General features: G+C 40.5%; 1 long non-coding RNA gene across 1 annotated transcript; it reads left to right on the top strand.

The window, feature by feature from the left end:
- Positions 1 to 20,338: 20,338 nt before the first annotated feature.
- Positions 20,339 to 20,805, top strand: LOC121987453. Its single transcript, XR_006113598.1, has 3 exons — positions 20,339 to 20,467; positions 20,542 to 20,601; positions 20,701 to 20,805. It is a non-coding gene; the product is annotated as an uncharacterized LOC121987453 (long non-coding RNA).
- Positions 20,806 to 21,039: the final 234 nt, after the last annotated feature.

Below are 21,039 nucleotides of genomic sequence, written 5' to 3'. Positions count from 1 at the left end.
AAGTACTTTTAACACATTTGGTTTCATTTCTAAGGCCTCTAGGTCTTTTAAACCCTACTTGGCCGAAACTCACAGAATATAAACTTGCTTCAAATAGCCTAAAATCATGAGAATTTATACAAGTTTCATAGCATGTATAAGGACAAGCATAATGAGTATACATATGAATTGTGTCTTAGGCTTTCTAGGTTTCTTTTTCTCTTTTTCTTTTATTTTTTTCTCATGGCCGAAACCTACCATTCCTTAGCTAGGTTTTTAAGTGGCCTAAAGCATGAAAAACCTATGTAAGTTTCATGGCAAAAGTTACTAAGAAACATATATACAAATTGGTTCATGAATAAGCTAGGACCCCTTGTGGTCATACATATTATATGTCATGCAACTAATTTTTCTACACCCTAATTAAGCATGAGGGTATTAAACAACTTTCATATCTAAATAGCACAGAGGTCTTGAGCATATTAAAATTTTGTTTAAGCTTTTCTAAGCTATCCATCTCATCATGGCCGAAAAACCCTAAGAAGGAGTTCATGAAATTCTAGCAATATTCAAGCATACAAATCCTTTAAGATCTTTGTATTCTATCACATGAGCATTGTTATTTAAATTTAAAGGTCTTCCTAACCCTAAACCCTTTCTTGACCGAATCATATGAGTGGGTTTTCTTTTAGTTTCAAATATCTTCTAAGGAAGAAAAACTAATACATGATCCTTAATATTTCATAGGGAGAACCTTGTACTAGTTGGGTAAAACAATAAATTTCCCTAGCCTCTTAAGAATATTTTTTGCTGAAATTCTAGGGTTCAGTACTCCTCTGATCAAGCATCATATAGGTATAAAATCATGAAGAAGAACCCCTTTACATAGCATAGAAAAATCTATCATGTAGTGAAGACTAGTTTAAACACCAATAGATTTTGAAAGCTCTTTTTGGCCGAATTTTCTCAAACTTGTTTCTAGGTTTTAAAATCTTCATAAAATCTGAAAAGCACATAAAATCCTTGTACCACAGGTGAGGGGAAGCTTACATCCTTTTTCGCTTGTGGATCTAAGGTATGGTGAAGAAGAAGTAGCCTCTTCTTCTAGTTCCTTTCCCTTGATTCCTTTGCTAAGTCCTCCTTGTATCTTAGGCTTTCTTAGGGAAAAACTTGGCTTTGGATCCGAAGATGGAGGAGAGGGGACTGTGGTGTTCTCGGTGAGGGAGAGGATGAAGGAGAGAAAATGAGAGAAAAATAGTTTTCTCTTTTCTTGCTCCCTTTTATGTTAAGGGGGAAGAGGTAGCAAACTTAGTTTTTGCTTTCCTTCTCCCTTAGCCTTTTTTTTTCTATTTTATTTTTATTTTTATTTGTTTATTTATCCTCATCATTCATGGTGAAATAAGGGTGAATGAATCCCCTTAATTCCTCTTTAAACATTTCGGCAAAACCAAAGAGGAAGAAGGAGAGAAAGGGAGGAAGGCAAGTTGCCTTTCTCTTGCTCCTTTCTTGTTTTCTTTTGGCTAGCTTTTACTCTTACCTTTATCATGAGTTTCCCTCCTTTGCTATCAATATCTTCTCTCTATCCCAATTGGTTTCTACTATTTAATTCTATGAATTATAATATAAGAGGTTCAAGGTTCAATCCTTGACCTTCACTTCTTTTTATTTCATTTTATTTCTTTTTGCTTCAACTCACTTCCTATTATTTTTCTAAGGCAAAATTCTACATTCATATATTTATCTTACAAGCTTAGTGGGTATTACATGGTATCAACTAGGAGAACTAAACTGAAACTGAAACTAAAACTGAGCTAAAACTGAGCTTAAACTATATTCACATAACTAGGTTATGAATTTGAAAGCTATTATCATAATAAGTGAAAATAGTAATCATGCTGCTGTTTGGGCCCGGCAACTGTACTTGCTGTGCGCGCATCCCTAGCTAGACCCGGGTTTGCAAGTCCCGCATTTAGTAGGGTTTACTAGGTTATCTAAACCTAGGGACCGACTATGGGAGCCCAGCCCAATGGATATCTAATCCTGTATAGTGCCACTAAAAATAAAATACTGAATTTAGCTACTAATTGTTTATTTTGCTGTTTCTAGGTTATCTGAACCTAGAGCTAGGTTATCTAAACCTAGAGGCGACTATGGGAGCCCACCCATTGGACTGTAGTCCCATGTAAATGTATTTAACTGAGCTGTTAAAAATATCTGAGGTAGTATTTAGCTACACTAATCATTTTGTCGAACACTTGGTGTGCTTCAACTCTCCCCTCTAATAGGGAGACCACCTCTAGGCACCCGACAACGTCTAGAGCCTCCAACTGAAGGAGAACAACGTGTCTGGCCCATCTAGAGATGCTCAACTAGATCCCTAATCTGCGAGGAGGGTTTAAACACACCCTGAGTGTCGAAAAATCTGCATATAGCTAAACTAAAGGAATGCAATCAAACGAAAGCTACTTATACTGCAGGTGAGGGGTTTCTTACCTCCTGTTAGGATTTTCTTACGATTCTAATCGCTGGATTTCTGGAGGAGACGATCCTTTCGACGATCTTCTCGCGTCTATGCGTTCCTCTCGCGGAGGGGAGCGTCCTCGTGTCGAAGTCATCGCCGGAAAGTGCCCTTGGAGCCCTAGGAGAGGAACCCTAGGCCCTCTTGTGATTGGCGCCGAGAGAAGGAGTAGGAGAGGGAGTCGGCGTGGCTAGGGTAAGGGTGAGGAAAAATCACGCTAAGGGAAAATAACTCTTCACCCATTAATTCCCTATTTATATTAAGTGGGTATTTCGGCCCAACTTAAACTTAAATATAAATGTTTCCCCTTCCTTTCAGCATGGCCCTGCTGGGTTCACTTGGTTACTAGTATTATCCTTTAACCATAGGTCTCGGGTTCAATTCCCGCTTAGGCCGTTTTCGTTTTCTATATGTTTTTGCTACCTCCGCTACTCTAAAAATTCCGTAAAAATATCCTAAAATTCCAGAAAAATCATAGAATATTTCTAAAATAGTTTTGAGAATTTTTGGGCATTACAATCCCCCATACCTTATAAAAAGTTCATCCTTGAACTTAGAATAATTCTGGGTACTTCTGTCTCTCCCAAGTTGCCTCTTCTGCTGTGTGACTGTGCCAAATAACCTTGACTAATGGTACTTCCTTGTTCAATTTCTTAACCGCTCGGTCTATTATCTGAATTGGTCGACCATCATAGCTGAGGTCCTTGCTTAGGCTCAATCACCGGTGGCATCTGGGTATGCTTCTTCAAGATAGAGACATGAAATACATTGTGGACGGTGACATTTCTGAGGTAGCTCTAGCTCATATGCTACCTTGCCCACTCTTTTGTTGATAAGGTATGGTCCCACATATCGGGACTTAGCTTGTTCTTCCCAAACCGCATTACTCCCTTCATGGGAGCTACTCGAGGAAGAATCCCGAGAACTCTAAAGGTCAAGCTGTATCAAGATAGCTTTTCCGGCGGCTGTGTCTCTATCCTCCGGCGAATCTGGCATAGGCTGTGGTATCTGCTACTAGATCTGTCTAAGCTCTAGTTCCTTCACCACTCTCATACCAGCAGATTGGAGATCTACACCTCCGCCCGAGAGCCTCGTAAGGTGCCATGCCGATAGTGGCTTGATAGCTGTTATGCAAATTCTGCTAGGCTCGGATATTTGCACCAACTTCCTTGAAATCTAGGGCACATGCTCGGAGCATATCTTTGAGGCACTGATTTACTGCTCACCGACCATCCGTCGAGGATGGAAGGTCAGAATTTTAGCCGTGCCCAAAATTGTACACAAAGTGTGATGTGAACCTACTCCTCAAATAATGGTTCGTGGGACTCCATGCGACTGATGATCTCCTTGAGGTTGAGCTAATCGCCCATGGAATAGGATATTCTCGATAGCTAGGAAGTGGGTGATTTAGTCAACTTGTCGACTATTACCCAGAATAGTGTCGAAACCATTTGTGGTTCGGTAGTCCCACTATAAAATCCATAGAAATGTCTTCCCACTTCCATTCTCGAATCGAACAGAACTCCTCCGTCTCGATGTTGCCTTGACCCTCTGGCTCGGCGACATATCTAGCGATGTGCCTCTTCATCCAGAGCCACCAAAATTGTTTCTTCAAATCTTGGTACATTTGGTGGAACTAGGATGCATCACATAAGGAGTCCTCCAGAATTTTCCCCGTAGTTCCTCTGATCCGGAACACATAGTCATCACCAAAATACAACACCCCGCTATCTGATCCACTCTCCCTTCCTGCTAATCCTTGCTTGATTTTCTGAATTTCGGGATCCTGCTCCTGAGCTGTCTGGATGTCACCAAGCAAGGTCGACTCTAAGGTAGAGAGCTGCCCAACTATGAGTTCGAGACCAAAATATGTGATCTCTTTCTGTAGGGGTGGTGACATGGCTGCTAGAGATAATAAGCTGGACTTCCTGCTAAGTGCATCTGCTACCCTATTGGCTTTCCGGTGGTAGAGGATGTCTATATCGTAGTCCTTGACCAGCTCTAGCCATCTGGCTGTCGCATATTCAGATCGAGTGAAGAAGTACTTGAGACTCCGATGATCTGTATACACTCTGCACCGAGCTCCATACAAGTAATGTCTCCAAATCTTGAGAGCGAACACCACTACTGCAAGCTCAAGGTCAGGAGTTCTTCTCATAATCCTTAAGTTGTCTGGAGGCGTAGGCGATTACCTTGCCATCTTGCATCAGCACTGCTCCTAGTCCCAACTTCGAGGCATCACTATATATATCAAAGCTATATACATTCTCTGGTAGAGTCGAATAGGTGCACTGGTCAATCTCCTCTTTAGCTCGTGAAGCTGTTCTCACAGCCTCTGTCCACTGAAATTTTCTGTTCTTTCTGGTAAGAGCGGTCAGACTTCTGATCTCACTGGCGTTCTTGGGTCTTTTCCATTACTCACACTTCTATCTTTGGGATCTACCATGATACCATCCTTTGAGATGATATGACCCGGGAAGGACACTGATCTAGCCAAAATTCACATTTGGTGAACTTGGCGTACAGCTGATTCTGCTGACTGTTTTCAGGTGCTCTACGTGTTCTTCCCGAGTTACGGAATAGATAAGGATGTCATCGATGAACACGATAACGAACCTATCTAAATATTCTCCCTGTTCATAAGGTCCATGAAAGTAGCTGGAGCATTTGTCATGCCAAAGGGCATGACTACGAACTCGTAATGTCCGGTCCCGAATCTTTGTCTTGGGTATGTCTTCTTTAACCTTAACCGATGATAACGATCTGAGGTCTATTTTAGAGAACACTGCTGCTCCCTTTAGCTCATCATCTCGGAAGAGGATACCTGTTCTTGATTGTGACTTGGTTCAGTGAGTCTATAGTCTTCCCTCTTTCTTCTTCACGAACAATACGGTGCTCCCCATGGTGAGTGACTAGGACGTGTGAAGCCCTTGTCAAGCGGCTCCTGTAGTTGCTCATGAAGTTCCTTCGGTTCTGCTGGAGCGGTAAGGCGCTTTGGAGATAGGATTTGTACCGGAATGAGCTCTATCTCAAATTCGATCTCCTATGGTGCTAGGCTGTTAACTCTTGGGGAAGGCTGGGTAGTCACATACGGGACCTTTGCTAGTTGGGTCCTTGTCCGATGACTCGTGTGCTAAGAACACATCCCGAATCCATCAACCTCTGTGCCTTCATAGCTGAGAGAAACTTCTTGGCCTTTCTCCTGGGTTCTCCGATGAACTCGAATATGACTTTGCTTACGGCACTCGATGGAGGCACCGTATTTGATCAAGAAGTCCATCCCAAGATGACATCGTAGTCGGTCATATTAATCACTATCGGATCGCAAAGAGCTCTATCGCTATAGTGACCCGCCTCGAGCGGTCGCGCGATGATTTCTCCCGTAACGTCATAAGGAATCGAAAGTGAGGTACCTGCTAACTTCTCAAAGAAATGCCCGGATATGTATGAATGGGTTGATGTCGAATAAGACGGTTGTACTTTTGTAAAATACTAATCGACCAGTAATAACTGCCGAGGCATTTGCTACGTCCTCTCTACGGTGAGTGAGTAGATCCTCGCATCTGTCATAGCTGTCTACCCTGGCTGATATGTGGACCATCTAAAGCGGCTTGCATCTGATGTAACTGAGCCGTGTAGCTGAGGAAGACCGGTCATGTTTGGACACCGCTTGGCCATATGCCCTTCCGTCGCATTCAAAGCATCCTCGTGTGCCCCTACGACAAACTCCGGGATGGAATTTCCCACAAGTAGCACACTTTGGATAAGCGGCTGGTCCTCCTTTGGGTAACTCCACGGTTTGCGCTTGTTGGAGTTCCTTTCCCATGGGTGTGGCCTGCTCGAGTGCCTGAGCCTCCTTGACCTTTAGCTAGAGGACTTGCTTTTGCTGCTTGATGCTATTCTGGTAATGCTCGGTGATTAGAGCACTACTCACTAATTCTTCTATGGTTTGTGTCCTATGAATGCCACCACCACGTTCATTGCTATTTCCGGCCTCGGCATCTTGAGCATCAACCGGATTCGTTCCCTTTCTATGCGAGCCAACCCGTTGAATTTCTTCACGGCTTCCTCAGCTGATTGCCGAAACTTGGTGAACTCGTCGTAGTGACGGTTGGTGACGCACGTGAAAGAACTCCTCAAAGAATTCCTTCTCAAGTCAGCCCATGTCATCCGGTTCACTAGGCGCTTCTCTCGATTCTCTCCCACCACACGTGCATCTCCAAAGGAGGCGACTTCACCTTCTCATGTTCGCCAATCCAAGCTCCATCGTACTTTCTAGTATTTTGAACCATGCCTGAGCATCCCATGGTTCATTCTTTGCCTAAGAAATTCTGGCTTGACTCTGCCGGATCGATAGGCTTCTCTGCGTTCTGCTCGACCGTGCCATGGGTTGGTGGTGGAACCTCTAAGACTCGCTACGTTCGGATGGGGAGTGTTCTGCTGACTAGCCTTTAAGGTGGCTATTTCCGTCGTCAACTTATCAGAGCTACTAATCTCTGTCGGGGAGGCACCGAATCCTCGAGGCTCGATCGGTGCCCTTCTAGGCCCTCGTGCCATTTCTAAAGACATAGAGGACATACATAACTAAGGCAATCATGTTTATATATCTACTATCATTATCATGTTAGGTGTTATCATCTATCAACATGCTACAGTATCTATAAACATGAAAGAAAGAACATAATAAAGTGAGAGACGTTTCTTACTTGGAAGCTGCAGGTTCAATGCTGATGTGTGTGTAGGAAGTATGGAACACTGCTCTGATACCACTGTGTAACGACCCGCCTCCTACTGACTAGGCTATGAGGCCGATCGCTACATTATGCTGTGCTAAATTACTATTGCGGAAATCTGGATTGATTAAAATTTTGCTAAACTGATTACTGTAGAATCTAAACTTAATATTCTAAGTGTACCTAGGAGTTGTACACATGCTAGGGAAGATAATCTATGCCTCTCGAATGACCTGCTAGCTGTAATCAGGCATTTCAATCGATCCATGGATCGATTGAGTTGTCGGATCGATCCAGTGATCGATTCAGCTTGATACCGGCACGGAGAGAAACTCTGGATCGGTCGGCTGACCGATCCACAAGCCATCTCGCTTCTGTATGCGGCTGGATCGGTCCACCGACCGATCCAGTGGCTCACTGATCGGTCGACTGACCGATCAGTGAGTTTCTGCACCTTCTGTTCGCATTTGGATCGGTCGGCTGACCGATCCATAAACTCTCTGTTCGCGACTGGATCGGTCAGCTGACCGATCTAGTGGCACAACCCAGTTCTGATCGATCCGTAGATCGATCTGGGTTTCTGAATTTCGCACTGACACTCTGATTTCAGCACTAGTTCGTGCCAAAACCTCACACAACAATTATACAATGCATGGAAAACATTCTAATATCCACTAACTAGCATTCTAACATGAGATAGTGCAAGATTTATTAATTCATAGCATTTAAACCACTAGAAATGCATAAAAGTGTCTTAAGAAAGAAACTAAGTTCTTAATTTACTAAAGTTCCTAAGGATCTTCATTCCAGGTTCTTGCCACACACACCATCTCTGCATTGACCTCCAGCTTCCTCTGCTAGTCCATGTTCCCTTTACCTTTATCTGCAGTATAAGGGAAAATAGAATCTGTAAGCTTAAAGCTTAGTAAGAAACCATCTACCTCACTAAAACATGCAATGATGCAAACATGTTTTTAAAGAATGCTATTTAAAAACATGCACTGAATTTATTAAAGCATGGCATACTGAAGTTACATGACATAAACACTGAAACATGGCATGCATAATAAAATCTAAGCATAGAGCTATCTCATGGTATCAACTAGGAGAACTAAACTGAAACTAAAACTAAAACTGAGCTAAAACTGAGCTTAAACTATATTCACATAACTAGGTTACGAATTTGAAAGCTATTATCATAATAAGTGAAAATAGAAATCATGCTGCTGTTTGGGCCCGACAACTGTACTTGCTGTGCTCGCATCCCTAGCTAGACTCGGGTTTGCAAGTCCCGTATTTAGCAGGGTTTACTAGGTTATCTAAACCTAGGGACCGACTATGGGAGCCCAGCCCAATGGATATCTAATCCTGTACAGTGCCACTAAAAATAAAATACTGAATTTAGCTACTAATTATTTATTTTGCTGTTTCTAGGTTATCTGAACCTAGAGCTAGGTTATCTAAACCTAGAGGCGACTATGGGAGCCACCCATTGGACCGTAGTCCCATGTAAGCTGGAACTAGACTAATATACTGATTTAAATGCTACTAATGCATTTAACTGAGTAGTTAAAAATATCTGAGGTAGTATTTAGCTACACTAATCATTTTTTTCGAACACTTGGTATGCTCCAACTCTCTCCTCTAATAGGGAGACCACCTCTAGGCACCCGACAACGTCTAGAGCCTCCAACTGAAGGAGAACAACGTGTCTGGCCCATCTAGAGATGCTCAACTAGATCCCTAATCTGCGAGGAGGGTTTAAACACACCCTGAGTGCCGAAAAATCTGTATATAGCTAAACTAAAGGCATGCAATCAAACGAAAGCTACTTATACTGCAGGTGAGGGGTTTCTTACCTCCTGTTAGGATTTTCTTACGATTCTAATCGCTGGATTTCCGGAGGAGACGATCCTTTCGACAATCTTCTCGCGTCTATGCGTTCCTCTCGCGGAGGGGAGCGTCCTCGTGTCGAAGTCGTCGCCGGAAAGTGCCCTTGGAGCCCTAGGAGAGGAACCCTAGGCCCTCTTGTGGTTGGCGCCGAGAGAAGGAGGAGGAGAGGGAGTCGGCGTGGCTAGGGTAAGGGTGTGGAAAAATCACACTAAGGGAAAATAACTCTTCACCCATTAAGTCCCTATTTATATTAAGTGGGTATTTCGGCCCAACTTAAACTTAAATATAAATGTTTCCCCTTCCTTTCAGCATGGCCCTGCTGGGTTCACTTGGTTACTAGTATTATCCGTAACCCATAGGTCTCGGGTTCAATTCCCGCTTAGGCCGTTTTCGGTTTCTATTTGTTTTTGCTACCTCCACTACTCTAAAAATTCCGTAAAAATATCCTAAAATTCCAGAAAAATCATAGAATATTTCTAAAATAGTTTTGAGAATTTTCGGGCATTACATGCGAAGTCTTGTACGAGTTTATTTTATATTTTTATGAAAAATAGCAGTTCTATAATCTTCTATAAATTTCCTATTTTATAGTTTTTATGGGTATTTTTCTCGTAGAAGAGAAGCACAAGTGTTTCGACACATGTAGGCTTCGACTACCGAGAAGATTTTTCCGAAATGGCAAGGTTTCGCCCCAAATCTTTTTGGGACAGCGTGCTAAGGCGCTGTAGGATCGCTTAGGAACACTCGCGATGGTTAGATTGCGGGTAGGGGTGCTGCCCCTGGCCCCGCAAGGGGATTCGTTCCACGATTGCGCCCGAAAACCCGCTAAATGGAACTGCCAAGAATTTTACTCATAAAAATTGTAAAAATTATAGTAAAATTACATAAAATTATAGGAAATAAATAATTTAGAATTATGTATCATTTTGTGATAGTCATGGCCCCAAAAGACCCAATTTGATTGGTAATGTGTTGTAATTCATAATACGGCCTGCGTGCCGTCATGTGATGTGCGTGTTGTATATTTGATTCGCGACCTGCGCGTCGTGCCTTTCTCTATTTTATATTCTTATTGTAAATTAGTTTCGACTCGAATGTAACTCGAGTTTCAAAAATTGTAATGTACAAAATTGGAGCGGTGGAAGGTGCACTAGACCGGTTTTGAGACTCTGGTCAAGGAGGAGCTTGAGAAGCTGTTGACCTTAGGTTGACCATCCGATCTTCTCATTGGCTTGAGAAGATCGTAGTAGGGCCATGACTAATCACAAATAATTTAATTAATTACTTGTGTATATGTGATGCATAATTAGTAATTAATTAGTGCCTAACGATTATATTAGATCTAAATCGTGTACAAGATGCACCATCTCGATTAGATTAGATCTCAATCGCGTCAACTCAAATGCCTACCGTGCCGTGATACCTATCACTATCTCGATCACATGTGTTGTTGCATCTGCCAAAGCAGAGCAACACATATTATCTTGGTAGGGTACGAAGGGATAATCTTGGTCCCGCCTATCAACGCATGGGTGAGTAGAGACTCCATTTGATTGAGTACAACTAGTTAAATCAAGTTTAACTGTAGGCATTCTTCCAACGGTTGGAAAGATAGGACATAAATCATATTTATATTAATTTTTGGGCGTATTAGCTAAAGCTAACTCAAGTTTTAATATAACTGCGGATAATGATCCTATAAACAAGAGTTGCATAGAGATGTAATTGGTAAATCGTTACCTACCGATCATACTAAATCTTGGGCGCATTAGCCAAAGCTAACTCAAGGGTTAGTATGATGTGGATCTTGTTCCACTTGAATTATAGAATTCAGTGGGAGCATCATTTAGTTAAAGGCCTAATTAAATGATTTAAAAGAATATGATATTTATTTTCTGTATTTTTCTGTTGTAGATAATCATGACGTCAAATATAAACACCAAGAATGGGCTTGGAAGCCAAGAGGTGGCCGGCCAAGCTTGGTGCCCAAGATAGGGGCCGACCACTAGAAAAGGAAAAGGAAGTTTTGTTTTTAAACAAAATTTTGTTAAAATCTTTCCTTATTTGTAGTTATCTACAATGGTTAAAAGAGAGATTTTATTTTGTTAAAATCTTTCCTTTTTTGTAGTTATCTACAATGGGTAAAAGAAAGATTTTAATTTTTCCTTTTATAGCAATCCACATGGTTTTAAAAGAGAGTTTTAAAATTTTAAATTTTTTCCTTTTATAGTAATCTACAAAAGATTAAAGAGAGATTTTAATTTTGTTAAAATCTTTCCTTATTTGTAGTTATTTATAATGTTTAAAATAATGATTTTAATTTTTGATAAAACTTTACTTTTTTATAACCATGATTTAAAAAGAGAAGTTTTAATTAATCTTTCCTTTTTATAGTTGTCTACATGTTTTAAAAGAGAGAGATTAATTTTAAAACTTTCCTTTATTGCCATGTACAATAGGAAATTCAGAAAAGAGGGATTTTAATTGTTGTTAAAATTTCCTTTATAATGGGAGGCCACAAATAAGGAAGTTTTAATTATGTTTAAAACTTTCCTTTTTTACCATGACTAAGGATTATAAAAAAGAAGGAGAGGGTGTCTCATAAAAAAAGATACACAACCTAAGTTCCCTCTCTTCCTAATCCCTTAGTGTGGTCGGCCCCTTCCCTTCTCCCTTTCTCTTAGGTCGGTCCCCCACTTATCTCCTCTTTTGCTTCCTTAGGGCCGGTGGTATGAAGGATTGAAAAGTCCTTGTGGTCGGTTGCTTGGAGAGGAAGAAGAAGAGGAGAAGCACTTGGTGGCCGGTTGCTTGGAGGGGAAGAAGAAGAGAAGGAAATTTTCTATTTTGGCATCCCTTGGTGGCTCGAGAGTCTTGGAGGAAAAGAAGTGATTCGGGTGGAATTCATCTTGGTAGATCATCGCCCACACGACGTCCAAGAGGTGGAGAGGAATACAACAGAAGATCAAGAGGTCTTTGTCTACAAAGAAAGATATAACTAATTAATTGTTTCCGCTTCAAATTAATTAGTTTGTGTTCTTTGTATGGATCCTGAAATACCCATACAAGAGGCTATCATTTTTAGGTTTTCAATTTCGTGTTTCGATTTCATGTTTCAATTTCGTGTTTCGATCTTGTGCTTCTATTGAGGTCTCTTTAGTTAAACCTAGGGTTACTGTAAGAAGTTAAATATTCAATTTCTTTTAAAGGCTTTATCAAGGAAGTGGTGGATGATCCCATACCCAAGAAGGACAAGTGCCTCGCTATGTTTAACCTGGAAGTCAATCTTAGAAATAGATATTTAATTAACTTCTGTAATATGGTTTAACTTCTGAATAACACATGGGTTGAACTTGGAGTAAAAATGTTAAGTATCATTTCCAATCCAAGTTTCACTTCTGAAGAGCAATTTGGATTAATAATGTTAAGCATTGTTTGCAATCCAAGTTTAACTTCAGTAGAGCACATGGGTAGCTAGGTAAAGTTCTATGCTTGTACAAATTTTTGTACATGGAAAGTAGAACGATATTCCTAGTAGCAACCAACAACACTTAACAAAGACATGCCGCCAGTGGCATCGATAAACCTTAACAGAGGTATGTCCTTAAAACAAGAGTTCAATTTCTAAGCAATAAAGTGACGAAGCTCTACATAAATATCATCAAACATTCCCTTTGACAACAAATATTAATATATTGAGTGGAATTGATATTTGAGACCATTAATGTGATTAGGAAATTAATATTAATACATATGAACTTGTTTTATATTATTTCAAGATCTCTAGGTCTATTAACTGATTTTAGACACTTTTATTTAAGATTTTTTTATTAGTTTCGGATGAATTTAGTGACAAATATAGTTTCATCACCAAATTTACCTTAAAATTTCCCAGCATGATCCCCCTACATAAGAATACTCTTCTCATCTTGTTGGCGATGGCAGCATGATTCCTCTTCTTCAACCATGATCTATAGCGGGTAAGCTTCATTTTCTCTCCTCTCCACTCTCCGATAGGTGCAGTAGACCACAGGTAGCTACACCATGTTGCCATGGCTAGCCTTGCACGGCGGGTCGTGGGGCATCAGGCTTGACCTTGCTAGTCTAAGGGGGCCACTAGCGGCTGGGGTTTGGGGTTGCTGCCGGCTAGGGCGGCTATGAGGGGCTGCTGCCGACCGTAAGGGGTCGTTGTTGGCCTGGGGGGCCACCAGCAGCTACGGGAGGTCGCTGCAAGCCCTGGGGGCATAAGTGACTACTGGGGGCCGCCATTGTCCCCCAAGGGACGATGCCAATTTGTATTTGACATGGGTTCCACGGGTGCCCAAGGCTATATTTGTTTGTAGACTCTTATATATGATTGTAAACTTCGTATTGTTGTTTGTGCAAGTTCGTATTTGACGTGGCCTTGAGAGATGCTCGTCTTTCTTCACCTTTGTTAGGTATATATATCTAGACATGTTATTTTAATAATGATAGCATTAGTATAGGAATGATATATTTTAATAATGATAGCATTAGTGTAGGAATGATAGAGGGAGGCTGTGTGCCGCTCACCCATGTCGGCCGCTGGCGGATGCCGCTAGCCCCTACTGACCATGGGCGGTCTTGACCTCCCTCTATTCTCGTTTATCTTTGTTTGGTAATACCACCCACCCTTATTTTAATAATAATACAAATTTGTTTATTGCACTCTCATGTTTTTATTTTCTTTGTTATATATTATTTTCATTTGTATGTGAACTAAGTACATATTGACCATTAGTGTATTATCTAGGTGTTTTTATTAATGTAATTTATTGGAAATAAACAAAATTTATAATGAAATAAGTTGGATGTATAACAAGAATTTGCCCAATCGTCGGGGTTTAATTGATGAGTTTATAATTGGGTTGACCTAATTTTAAAATTTTGCATCTAGTAAAGTTGAGCATATGCATGACAATAAGATAAGATGTACATACAGAAAGTGCCACAATGGTACATTTTTACACTATGATAAAGTTGAAGAACATCTTTGTAAATTTGGTTTTACACCAAATTACTATAATTAGATAAGTTATGATGAACCATTCATATCTGATGAAAATTATAGGCAAGCCATAAAAGTCTAAGTTAGTGCATATCAGAGTTATTATAATCAATTACATCTATATCAGAAGATAGCAATTGATGCCATAGATCATAATTTCATTACTGAATCACATAATGCAAGTTCTAGTTGTCCTCCAATAGTTGAACAAATATTTACTACTTATACATCACCCTTGGAGGAGGTAGAAGTACCATGTGAAGATGAAACATATCATTAATTTTAGAAAGTGTTGAGTGCTACAGATGAACTATTATGGGTTGGTTGTGATAGTCACACTAAATTATCTCTCATTACAAGACTATTGAATGTCATGGCAGAGCAAAATGTGTCGCAAGATTATTTTAATGATTTAGTTTAAGTTATTGGAGAGGCATTTCCACATGATCACATAATGCCTAATGATTTTTGCAATATGAAAAAACTTGTGAAAGAATTGTTGGTCCGGTGAGGCTGGCTAGAGGGAGGAAGGGGGAGGGTGAATATCCCTACTAGTAAGTTATAAGTTTTCACTTGCTTTTCGAACTTAGCAAGGATAGACAATTAATTAAAGTAAGTAATTAACATAAAAGAAGCAACTTATAAAATAAAAAGCGACATAAGAATTTACTTGGTTACTATTGGTGCGGTTAGAACTAACGGTCTAACTCAGGTTTTGATGAATGACAAAGTAGGTTAAGTTAGTTTCATTGTGATCTAATAATTTGACTGAGTGTACAGGAGAAGTTCAGATAGGTCGACGGGCTGACCGAATATCTAACACAAAGCCCAGCTATGTTGACGGGCCAACCGGATAGCTAGCACGAAATCCAGCTAGGTCGATGGGGCTGACTTGATAGCTGGCACGAAGTCCAAACAGGTCGACAGGCTAACCGGATGTCTGACACAAAGTCCAGCTAGGTCGACGGGTTGACCTGATAGTTGCCATGTAGTCCAGATAGGTCGACGGGCTGACTGGATATCTGGTAGGTAAGTTAAGCTAAGTCACTGGAGGGTAGTGACTTGGTGAGGACATGTTCCCAGTTAGGGAACTTAGGCGTTAATCCAACTTAGAACCATTTTGGGAATCTAAGTTGAGATCATGACTAGATTCCAATCTCGATGAGATAGAATCTAATTACTACTCTATAATTGTGCTAACACTTTGTTTTGTAGGGTAGTATAATTTTCATTTGCCTCGGACTAACATTTTCTTGCAGGAGATTGAGTTGCAAGAAAATGATGGTCCGAGCGCCCGAAATGCAAATTCTATCCCGACGGAACGTGGAGAGCACTAATTGGCTGGGCTGACGTCACGCTCCAGGCGCTCGGAAGGTATCCGGGCACCCGGAGCATCCTATATAAGGAGGCCATGTCACGCCCCTAGAGGAGTCTCTACCGACAAAATTTCGGCAGCATCTCCCCTGTACCGGTGACAATATGAAGCATAAGTACATATAACCACGGGCATACTCATAGCAGTATATAACAGCCCACACGACTGGATAAATAACACAACCACGCAGATTTAATATGCAACCCACACGGTTGAAACATAACACAGCGGAAAACATAACATAAGGAACATAAAACACAAGAACAACAAACTGTGAGTCGGCCCGGCTTGACACATAATCAACACATCAAATACAAGATAAACTCCATATAAAATATATAAATATGAGAAAAGTACAAAACTAAATATGAGAAAGGAAACACTAACGGTAGGAGTAGCTCGATGTGACACGGGACTGGCGGACAGGATCTCCAAGCGACTCCATAAATCCTTTACCTGCTACCTAACGAAATAACCAGTTTACGGGGTGGTGATTAAAAAGACTCAGCGGGTAATAGAAAAATAGTGCATGAGTATAGTAAAGAACTAGAGATATGAAGGATACAGTCTCGTAGGAAATATAGTAGATACTAAAATGATATCATAGTAAATGCCCATACCTGAAACCATATCCTAGGCTAGTAAGGTCGGGAATAGTACAGACATGCTACGGTACTACTTATAACTACAAGAGTATCATTTGAAGTATACTACCAATAAGTAACCAGCATCTAAACACATACCTCAGGTATATATCTCAACCTATGTGAGCATATCAGCATAAGGAAGCAACAACATCATAAGTAAACAATAACAACATATGTAAGCAATCAGCAGATATAATAATAACAGCGTATGCACGGATGGTCACTCCCGCCCACTCCTCTGCACCATGACCCTTATATAGTCGAGAGGCCAGGACAATGACAGACTGTACACCACTCCAGCTACTACTACTCTCTAGTGGATGAGGGGACAGTTGCATAGTAACTGAATAGCTATGTCTGCGACGGGGGTCCCTACTGCCCGTGACTCTAGCTATCACTACCCATGTGTGTGAGAGTGTGGGGCATGACAGGACAAGCGGCATGCTCTAGCTACCACTACCCATGAGAGCCCGAGCGTGCGACCCTGGCCAACAACCCTCTCAACCACAAGGGAGACATGGTCGCCGGCATGAATACAATGACATGATGCGTATCATGCAGCAGTCATCGTATATATATAAACATAAAAACATGTATGCTACATGAAGCCAACATGCTCAGTAAGGTATGTAAACATACATCATCCAAAACATGTAAACATGGTATCTAGTATCTATATATCCAACATCTAATATCTAGTATCTGGTAACTGGTAACTGGTATATACTAAATATCATAGAGACTGTATAGATACAAAAATGAGTAGCTCAAAGATTGAGTGAAAGTATCAAATGTAGGAAAAGTACAAGTGGAGTCAAGGTAAATACAGGAACTATCCGGAGGTATAGCTCATGCACTAAGAACAATGTACTAAAGAGATCAAACAAGAAGTACCCGCCTTAATCAGTAGTTTGTAACGGAAACAAATCCCAGGTCGAGATGCTCGTCTCAAATCAAATACTTGCAAATCAATATATTTTATTTAGCTAATTCCATCTAAATTAAATAGCTAAATAAAGCTTCCAACCTTATTAGGGATAAACCTTAATCCAATCTATGAACCTCGATTAACCCAAATCCATTGGTTAAATTAGATTTAACCCAACCTCATCAACTCTTTAATTGATTCATATAGCAACCATTCACTAACAAGTCAATTCAACATAGATCCATATATTACCAAACCTAGCACCATAATCAAATAACAAACCATTTAATCCATGACTATAAACAACTTCATACACTACAAGAAAAACCTCATTTAACAACACTCAAACAACAACGGTTTTATACCAAATCGTTGTCTTTTTGCCTTTTAACAACGGTTTTAACAAAAACCGTTGTCTTTTAATAAATTTTTTGGCCTATAACAACGGTTTTTAAAAATTGTTGTCTATTTATATTTTTTGGGGGCTACGACAACGGTTTTTAAAGGCTACGACAACGGTTTTTTAAAAACTGTTGTCTATGTGCGCTTCTTTCGCCGCTTTTTCCCCTTCGCCATTTTTTGCTGCGGTGTTTTTTCTTTCCCTCTCCCCGAAATTTTTTGCCGCCGTATTCCATCCCTTTACCTTCTCGATCCAAGCCCCTTCTCCTTTCCTCTCCAAGCCCTAAACTCGTCGCCCCTTCTTTGCCCCGCCTCCTCCCTTCTGTCGTCCACTTCCACCGCTCCGTTTCCACTACCACTCTACACCTCTGACTGCACACTCGTAGGTCCTCCCTCTTCCCCCGCCTCTTCACCTCTTCCGCCTCTGCCCCTGCCGTCACAACCACCATCTCCGTCGGAGACAATCTTCCTGACGCCAACCTCTCCTACTTTGGCTCCGATGGGGAGCTCCAGACCGTCACCATCTCTGATCTCACCAAGAGCAAGAAAGCCATCTTCTTCACCGTCCCGAGGCCTTTACGCCGACGTGCTCGCAAAAGTACCTCCCTGGATTTGTGGAAAAGGATGGGGAGCTGCATGCCAAAGGCGTTGACACCATTGCCTGCATCTCGGTCAACGACGCTTCCGTGATGCATGCCTGGAAGAAGGATCTCAACATTAGGGACGAGGTTTTGCTACTCTTCGACGGAAACAGGGAGGTTTTGCTACTCGCACGAACCCCCGAGACGCTCCCAGAAGAAACCAACGTTTAATCATCATGGCGTATAAAGGGCGAAGGGAGAACACGCCTTCTCTCCTCGCCTGGAGACTTCGATCTATTTTCATTGTTCGCCGAGAGAGAGATAGAGAAGAGAGAGAGATGGATGCGTTCTTCCAATCCCGATCTCAGTCCCATGGCAGATGGACTCGGAATTCCTTTAAAAATTTCGGTCAGATCCCTTCGAATGTTCAAAATCATATGATGCTGGTACGGATCGACGCCTTTTCCCCTCTTTATCCCCCTTATTTGATAGTTGTCTTAAAGATCGGTTGTGTGTCTTTCGATATCGAATTAATTTGGTGATTTTCCCCTTTTTTCCCCCTTTTCTGGTTTCTTAGGGTTTGCTCTAGTTCTTGTGGGAAATTATTATCTGTTTTCTGACTTCTCAATTGGGGTTGTGATCCAGGTTTACTTGACGCTATGTTGCGCGCTCGCGGCATCAGCGGCTGGAGCTTATCTCCACATTTTGATAAACATTGGTGGATTTTTGACGATGATGGGTTGCTTTGGTAGCATCATGTGTCTGCTTTCCATGCCTCCATATGAAGAGGTGAGCTCTTCTTCGTGATCTTCTGAAGAGAAGATAAAAATGTTTTTTTTTCCTTTTGTTCATCTGTTCTCTCTTGCAACAGAAGAAGAGGTTTGGGCTTCTGATGGCCGCATTTGCTTTCGAGGGGGCTTCCATTGGCCCTTTGATTGAGCTTGCCATTGAGTTCGACTCTAGGTACTTTTTTTTATTTGTTAGTGTATGTAGCCTGATTATTTATTTATTTATTTCCTTTCAAGAAATCCTTTGCTTTGTATGCAGCAAGTTTACTTATATCTGATAAGTTGCTAGACCCGCTCAAGATATCTTATTAGTTGTAAATTATGTGAGTTATATAAGTTGCTACAGGTTAAATAATGGGTAAAGACATTCAAATGGATTTACCTTCCCTCTTTTTCTTTTTTGGTGCGTATTACTTGAATGTGGTACATGCAAAGAGTGCCTACTATAATGTTCAAGTTCTCAAAACTGTGTTTGTGCTCATTAGAAGTTTGATAATTTGTAGTAACATAGTTATGGTTTGGCTGAATTTAAGTGGTTCAATGATTAAAATTTGGTATTATTGTCCTTGTACCAGACATCTTCAATTCGTCTTTATAGTAGATCCATACAAAAGTTATGTCCTATAAGATTGTACAGAGTAACATTGAACTCCAGTTACTGTTAGCTTGTACTTGAAAAAATTACCAAAGAAAAAAAGGGAAAAAGATTATTTAAAACAAAGATTTATTTGAAATATATATATATATATATATATATATGCCCAAGTTACTGAGGATTCTCGACTTGCACCTTATTAGAATTTTGTAATATATAGTCTATGCTAAGGCTATCTTTTTTGTTTGATACTTGTTCCGAATTGGATAGGGTTGTTGTCTTCTATTACAGAATTTTGGTTTCTTATTCTTAGCATCAACAGTCACACTGTAACTATTTGTCAATGATTGTTATGTTTTATACATATAGAATTTTTCTGAAACCTTTAACAGCAAGTGATTTAGTAGCAACATCTTGAGTTGGGAAAGCCACTGCTAGATTGATACTCATGTTGATATTTCTATTAAACTGTAGGTTGATTATGCTTGCACCCCTAAAGAGGTTCAACAGCATTTTCAGTCGTGTGGTACTGTTAACAGAGTCACCATTCTCACTGACAGAAACGGTCAGCCAAAGGGTTTTGCTTATGTCGAATTCTTGGAAGTTGAGGCAGTCCAAGAAGCCTTTTGGTTGCATGAGTCTGAGCTTCATGGTCGTCCAATCAAGGTTTGTCTATTTAATCTCAAGTATTTTTCTTACCAGCACACTTTTAAATTCTTATTAACAGCAACGTTGGCTTTTCTAACAACAAGATGAATGCTTTGTTTTAGGTTGCCGCCAAACGAACCAATGTTCCAGGGCTGAAGCAGTTCCATCCTCTGCGACATAATCCCTACCCGATGTATTCATATAGCAGGCCTCACATGCCATCCTGATGTCGAGTTTGTGGACAAAGAAGCAGTCGCAGTTACCAGTGTGTCTCGGAAGGTAACTTTCTACAATGGACCAAGCTCTACGGACTTCATAAATGTCCATGACATTTTTCTTGAATGTGATCATGATTCAGTAAGCTTCCATAAGATAATATAGTGTTGTTTGATCAAAGATTTTGATGCATTACTTTTACTGCCTTTGTTTAGATCATATACCTTGGGAAGTCTGTTGAACCAACAATATATGATCTTTTGGGTGATCAAGAGGTTTGTAATTTGGACTTTTCTGAAAACTTTGTAATATCTTCTTTCTGCTATGCTTCTTGGTTATTTTGGAATCTTTCTGCCACAATTTTGCAATGCAAGGTTGAAATCTGCTTGTTGAAAAATGGAAAACCATCATGGACGAAGAAGTTTCTTTGCTCCAAAGTCAGGTCTGTCTTCATTGCTGTCACATACAACTCATGCAGAAGTGTGAATTTTTTTTTTTTTTATTGTGGTTGATATAATTTTCCTGTTCATGTTGGGTTAGGTTATATTTTTCTTTTCCAACCATTTTTTGAACCTCAGAGATATATTGTATATTTTCTATAACAATCTTGCCAAAAGATAAGGGTCCTGGTATAATGAAGCTTGATGTCAATTGGTATTTAGCCAATAAATTAAAAATGTCATAAGATTCAATTCACTTTAAATTTATGCTTG

Source organism: Zingiber officinale, chromosome 5B (assembly GCF_018446385.1).
Source record: "Zingiber officinale cultivar Zhangliang chromosome 5B, Zo_v1.1, whole genome shotgun sequence".
NCBI lineage: Eukaryota > Viridiplantae > Streptophyta > Magnoliopsida > Zingiberales > Zingiberaceae > Zingiber > Zingiber officinale.
This window is presented reverse-complemented; position numbering and strand designations above follow the sequence as displayed.